A 7,148-nucleotide genomic window follows, 5' to 3' on the forward strand; every position below is an offset into this window, starting at 1 on the left:
TTTCTTTCTTTCTTTCTTTCGTCCAAATAGGGCTAGTTTGTTGTTTTTTTCTGGAACATTACAAGCAAAGGGATAACGTGTTTAACTCCCCTAGAGGAGCAGGCTGCTTCTGCTTCACACAGTACGAATCAAGAAAATATTTCTATTGCATTTTAGTTCCCCTCACTTCAACCAGTTCCCATTTAGCATCTTCTTTTGCAGTACTATTTAAGTCAAGGACTCTGGATGCAAAATATATCAAAACTCTAAGAGAAATGTGTTAGGCATGTTGTCGGTGGAATGCTGCTCTCAACCTGTGGGTCACAAGCCTTTTGGGGTGGAACAATCCTTTCATGGAAGTCACCTAAGACCATCAGAAAACACAGACATTTGCATTGTGATTCATAACAGTACCAAAATTACAGTTATGAAGTAGCAACACAAATAATATTATAATTGGGTGTCAGCCACCCACCCGCTCACCCCTGCCACAGTTCCTCATCCCATTCCTTCTCCCCATCTCCAAGAGGATGCTACCACCTACACACCACTCCCTGGGGCCTCAAGTCTCTAGAGCATAATTTAAAGAATTTAACATATTTTTGGTGTATGTTAACGTACAATAAGAATTTGTTTATTTACTTGCTAATCCTCATTTAAATGACATGCCAAAATCCTGTAATGAAGGGCATTTCAAACAATCTTAAAAATGGCAATTTTCCAATTATTATAAGTTGATATACAGAATAGTTATATATGTTTAAGAACTATTTTTCTTTGGTAAACATCAGCATGAGTACCACTGAATGATACTTCCTGGCACATGGCCTCTTTTTTTCCATCCCTCTTGTAACACAATAATGTTGTTTCTTTTTTACTGCTTTCTCTTAAATGGTCTCAAGTCTTCATCAAGATTGACCAGATTCAGTTGTCATTAAGCCTTTGAAGACTTGGTGGCACTGTCTGGGAAGATTGGCTTTTGTAGGAGGCTTTGAACTTTAGCAATAGTACTCGACACTTTGTACAGTGTACAAGAGGGGGTATATTTCTTGCTGTGACAATTGCCAGCTTCACAGCAGCTGTGACACAAAATCTGGAAGTTTGTATTGGAAAGGAGCGTTAGGCACAGATGTTGGAAAATGATATCGGGCATTTTCAGCTACCCTTATGAAGAACACACACACACACACACACACACACACACACACACACACACACGGGAGAGAGAGGGAGGGAGGCAAGGAGGGAGGGTGTGAGAGAGAGAGAGAGAGAGAGAGAGAGAGAGAGAGAGAGAGAGAGAGAGAGAGAGAATTAAACGAGTTTACTGAATAGACTGAGCTGCTTTAAATGCCCCCAGTCCTGTAGGCTGGTTACTTAAAAATTAAGGCATCTTTGTTGTTGCTGGATTCCTTCCTGCCTTTGCTGGGCTGATGATTGGGAAAGCCAAATTGCTTGCTTTGTGTCTTCCAAGTCTACAGCTGAGGTTGGGCAGGCTTTCAACATGAGCTACTCCAGCAAATAGAGCTGTGGGCACAAAGCCAGCACTTCCCAGGGTGCACTGCAGTCTATTTAACGCAGCGAGCTTCTGAGCATACAGAGAGTGGCAGGGCATCTTATTTACCTTCACTTCGGATTGTATGCTTTGTGCGCCCAGAATAGACAAAAGGCAATATGAGTGTGAGGGTCTGGTTCACATTCATTTGTACCAGATGGGAGAAGCTGCGTTTTTCCAAGATGCTTGTGGTAAAGCCACACTTGCTGCAGAAGAGAACAGAAATATGGCATTCAGCTGTATTTTTAAAAGTTGGTCACTTATATTAATGTATTAGAAGCAATTATTCTATTAAGCAAGTTTAATATAGTGAGTATATAGGATTAGCATGGTGTTACAGTGGGCTGGTCTCAATTAAAACCGTGCAAAACTATCAAAAATTGGTGTGATCTACAAAACATTTTTTTCCTCTGCTTTGTAAAAAGCTTTGAAACCCATCATGTTTGTAGGAAATTCATATTGTCTCCAAATGGCCTGGGAAATATACATTTGAGAAAACTCTTATGTTGCTATATCAAACCTGATGAACCTAGAACTCCTTTCTTTAAGATGGCTCAGATTCCTTTTACGTCTTGCCTGAGCTACTAATATTGGCCTGGCTTAATAACCTCATGAGTGCAGCTTACACAGGGTTTGGATAGCCTCTCACAGCTGCTGTGAGTTCCTGTGTGTCATTACTTTGCTGGGTCCAAAGAAACTGTAACCTTGTAGTAAGTCATTCACCACCTCTGGCTCTTACTGTCTTTCCAATCCCTCTTTAGCAATGATCCCTGAGCCTTTGGAGGAAGGGATATGACTCACATGTCTTAATTAAAGCCTAGACCGTCTACCAGCATTCAGAGGGGAGGCATGGAATTCCATCTGAGAAGTTATTATCCATTGATAGCCACTGGGAAAGAGATAGTGGGTGTTCCTTGAGAGGACAGGCCCATGGTAGGTTGATTATATGCTAGTAGAAGCCCACATATCCATGAATGCATCAGGCAGCACAGGTTGGACTTTGTAAGTGCAAAAAAAAAAAAAAAGACACAAAGTTGAGTGGGTAGAGAAGAAGAGTGGGTCTGGCAGGAATTGGGGGAGGGAGGGAATATTGTCAGGATACATTGTGCAAAATTCCCAAAGACCTGTGTTCCATCCTAAGAGGAAAAAGACCTCTCTTCAGTAAAATACTTGAATTTTTACTTGAAAGCCACCATGAGTGTAGTGTGACCTCTCCCTCTGCCATGGTTACACTTCACTGTGCATACCATGAAGAGGTAAATGGTTGGAAGCATTCTTGGACATACTGCTGAATTCAGTCTTCTTTCTAGAGGCAAATGAAGGCTAAGTAATCTGTGGTCCAGGGAAAGGAATCTTTCCCAGACTCCATTGGGAAACGTTTCAGGACAAGGGTGTCTGAAGGAGATAAAGACGGATTTAAGACAGGGAAACACCTGTGTCCAGAACCACACACCTAAGGGATCTTGGAGCTTGGCGTGCTTACGGATCGATAAAAACAAATTCAGAGTGGTGGGATGCAGGGCACACAAAATGGCAGAAGGAAATGATTGCAGTGTCTATATCCTAAAAGAACATTCAGGAATGTGTTCAGGTGATTAGGTGAATCTTAATACACAGGATATCATTATATTTAGGGCTTTAAGCTTGAGGATCAATATTAGAATTGCAGTGTTACCAAAGCATGAATTTAACTTGAGTGTAGAAGAGTGGAGAGTTAGTAATGTATTTATAAACAAATGAAGGGGGAGCTGGATTCAGGTAGAATTATTGTTATTGTTGCTGTTGTCGTTGTTATATATGGTATGATATGGAAAGAGTCTTAGAAGAAATTGATTTGTTTAGGATCCAGTAAGAATTTTCCTTTTAAGAGAAAAAGAAGCTGGGCAGTGGTGGCACACGCCTTTGATCTCAGCACTTGGGAGGCAGAGGCAGGTAGATTTTTGAGTTCAAGGGCAGCCTGGTCTACAGAGTGAGTTCCAGGACAGCCAGGGCTACACAGAGAAACCCTGTCTCGAAAAAAACCAAAGAGAGAGAGAGAGAGAGGGAGAGAGAGAGAGAGAGGGAGAGAGAGAGAGAGAGAGAGAGGGAGAGAGAGAGAGAGAGAGAGAGAGAAAGTGATTCCCCCCTCCATTTTCACATGCGAAGAGAATTGCCCATCTGTGAAGAGACCACTCAGTAGCAGGACCAGCGCTACCTCTAACCAAGGCATATCTACACTTGAGTTTACCTAACCTGGCTGAAACCAAGGACTTATGAATATAACAGGAACTTAGACTGCTCATTTCGTTTGTAATTCCCCACACCGAAGTAAAATTAAGTAAAGTTTTACTTAGCATGGGGGAAGAATATGACTTAAAGTCATTGTACCGCTGTGCAACTTTGATTCTTTCAGCTGAGCTTCAGAAGAGCTAATGTTTATGCAACTCAGGCCTCAAGCCCACCTGTCCATGCACTATGAGAATCATAGAAACGCCAGTATTCAATTCCACTTGACAATGGCTACTGCCACATAGACTTATAAATTCATGTTATATTAGAATTTGGATTTTCACTTTAATATATTATACCTTATTCTTTTATTAAATAAGATTTCTTTTTTGTTTGTTTGTTAAAAGCAATGAGGTATGCCTACAGTTCTTAATGTAGTGATAGGAATAATGGATATTATTGCAATAGTCATTAATATATGCTGAGCCCTTGTTTTTGAGACTTAAAATGAGTTACCTTATTTAATATTCAGATTTTTAGAAGATAGGTACCATTAAGTCAGGCAGTAAGGTAAGGAAAGGTAGATACTACTATTTTTCTTCTCTTGACTAGATCTCCCTGTTCTCACTAGCCCCCACAATACTCTCAGAATGTTTTACACCAGTGGACTATAGGCCAAGACTAATTTTCCTCATTTGTTATGAGAGAACGTCTGTGAAATTACCCGTTTTAGTTTCTTTTTCCTATTGTTGTAATTAATATACTCTGATATAATCAGTTTAAGAGGGACATGATTAATTCTGGCTTACAAATCAAGAGTGCAGTCCATTGTCATAGGGAAGTCAAGACGACAGGACACTGATGCAGCTGGTACACATTTAGTTAGGAACAGAGGGCAATGGATACATGATGCTGCTCAGATCTTTTTTCTACATTTATATTGTTGAAGACCCCAACCAGGGAACAGTGCTGCCCACAGAGGAAGCGTCTTCTTGCATCAGCTAATATTATAAAGGTAACACCCCACAAGCATGCCTGTCAGCCCATCTCCCAGATGATTTTAGGTCTCTCAAGCTGATAGTTAACACTAAAAGTGGTCCAATATATGTATACTTCCAAATAATATCTGCCACTAAGTCATTAATTCACCTGCTAGGTATTGCTAACAAGCTCTAATGGATGAAATTACAATACATTTATCATCAAGTTCACACAGAAATGTAACAATATTTTTTTTCTAAAATCAAGCTATGACGTTTACTATTTGTTTTACAGTCAACTCAAATCAAAGACTATCAATTTTCTAGTAAAGCACAACTTTATATCTATCACTCCATGGTAAGTTCACTCTTAAAATGAAGTTATGTTTATATTTGGATATATGTTGAAAATGTCAGAAGTAAAGAGAGACATTAGTTACCAGGGAGTTAAGGATATATGGCACGAATGTTTACAGAAAACAACTATTTGGTACTTTATTGCTTTCCTTGTACTGAGGAATCCTACCTCCATATTTTAACTTTATTTTAGATAATAAAGCATGTGCAAAAATGGCCAGTGCTTGCTTCTTTCCATGCACCTGGTTAATAAACAATATAGCTGGAGTCTGAATATAAACATTTTTGCAGCAATTATATATACTTTCTATAACATAATGTCATTTCTACTACAACCTTGTATCAAGAGAGAAAACACTTGAAATATTAATAATAAAGCTTCCTTCTGTACATAACAGTTGGGGAATCACCTGTATTCAACTTGGCTCCTGTCATTTGGGAAGCAAGGAAAGTAACATTACTTTGTAGAACTGAATGAAAATGTCATGCAGGGGCCAAAAGGCTTTTTGTACAGTAGTATTCCAGTCAAAGGTCTCCCTGCTAAGCAGTGAGAAACAATAACAACAGAGTATTATATATTTGATTACTTTGTACATAACATTCCCAGTGCAAACAGACTCTGGGAGAAGCTGCATTATACAGAATGTGTGTGGCAGGACTGGATACTGTAGTAACTGTAGAGGATTCTACAGGAGCAGCCATTTCCATCGTTCTGAAATATCGTCTGCAGTGTATATATGCAAGTCTGCAGATTGCTACTACAGCCCTACCTGCTCATTCCATTTAAGAAACATGAGAGGGAAATGGGATTCCATATGAGATTAATGGGAGAACGAAAATGAAAGTGTGACTTCTGTACACAAGTCATCTGATCTGGCAAGAGATAGAAATTGATCTTGTAGAACAGCTACCTCTCACTTGTGAGCATTTCTTTCTTTCACACTGGAAGTAGGTATGCATCAGGGGGGCGTGGGGGAGATTTCTGTGAAGAGAGTGTATAGTTGATGGGACCATTGAAATGAGGCTTTGATAGGAAAATAATCCACATTACATCAAAGAATGTAAAAGGGCAATGATATTTATCCATTGGAGCAGGATGTATATATCCTGTGCAACTAATCATTAATATCAACCCGACATGATTTTGATTATAACAATTAAATGATACACAAAAGAGGCAATTCATTTTAATCCTCCAAAATAACGTAAGACATGATAGCAGGACATGTAATCACTTAAATGGTCTGTTTGCAGAACTGAAAACTTTGGACAATTAAATGAAATGTTACTGGAACCTCAGAAAGCAAGAAAAGTTATGCTGTATTTTATGGTATTTGTGGAGGCAATGTGTTTTTTTCAACATTGTTATATATTTGTTTTTATTCTGAAAAATAAAAATACAGAGAGGAAAATAAAAGGCCCAAATAACATATCTACTTTTTTTTTAACTGTATATAATTATTTATTTTTAAAAATTAAGTCAAATAAATTATTTGAGGGATTTGATTCCTTTGCTGTCCATCCAGGTCACCTTTCTCAAATGTCATCCATCCATCCATAAGAACATCAGATGAGCATTCTAGAACCATCTATATATCATTAGTAACTGGGTAAAGATTTGCTGTTCATCAACAAATGTTCCCAACTGGTAGTAACATATGAAAAACTTCATGGGAATTTTTCTTTATGGTCATGTCCACAGCAAATGAGAAACTGCATTCTAAAAGCCTTGGTAATGACCAACATATCTACTTTTTAAATAACCCTGAAATCAAGGATGCCAAACAACTTGTCCCATGTGACCCTTGACAAGGAGCTCCTACTGATGCATGGTTGTGGAAATAATAAAACAGTGCTAAGTATGTATCACCAAATTTCTCAGATGCTTCTCAGTTGTTGGGCTATACTATGGTAGTTAGCCATATTAACTCAAGGACTTAGTCTACAGATGATACACTTGACAGAATCTTGAATTTCAAAGCAAACACATTGTAAAGTTATTTGCAGCATCTAAAATACTTTAGTGTTTTTAAGTAGAAAAATAAATATATGTTTGCACCAAACATTAATTA

The 7,148-nt window shown here is 38.5% G+C and overlaps 1 pseudogene; it reads right to left on the bottom strand.

The window, feature by feature from the left end:
* Positions 1 to 6,709: 6,709 nt before the first annotated feature.
* LOC115030724 (small nucleolar RNA SNORA32) lies at positions 6,710 to 6,818 on the bottom strand (annotated as a pseudogene).
* Positions 6,819 to 7,148: the final 330 nt, after the last annotated feature.

The sequence above is a fragment of the Mus caroli genome, unplaced genomic scaffold (assembly GCF_978045245.1).
Source record: "Mus caroli unplaced genomic scaffold, Mus_caroli_1 scaffold_3, whole genome shotgun sequence".
Classification (NCBI taxonomy): domain Eukaryota; kingdom Metazoa; phylum Chordata; class Mammalia; order Rodentia; family Muridae; genus Mus; species Mus caroli.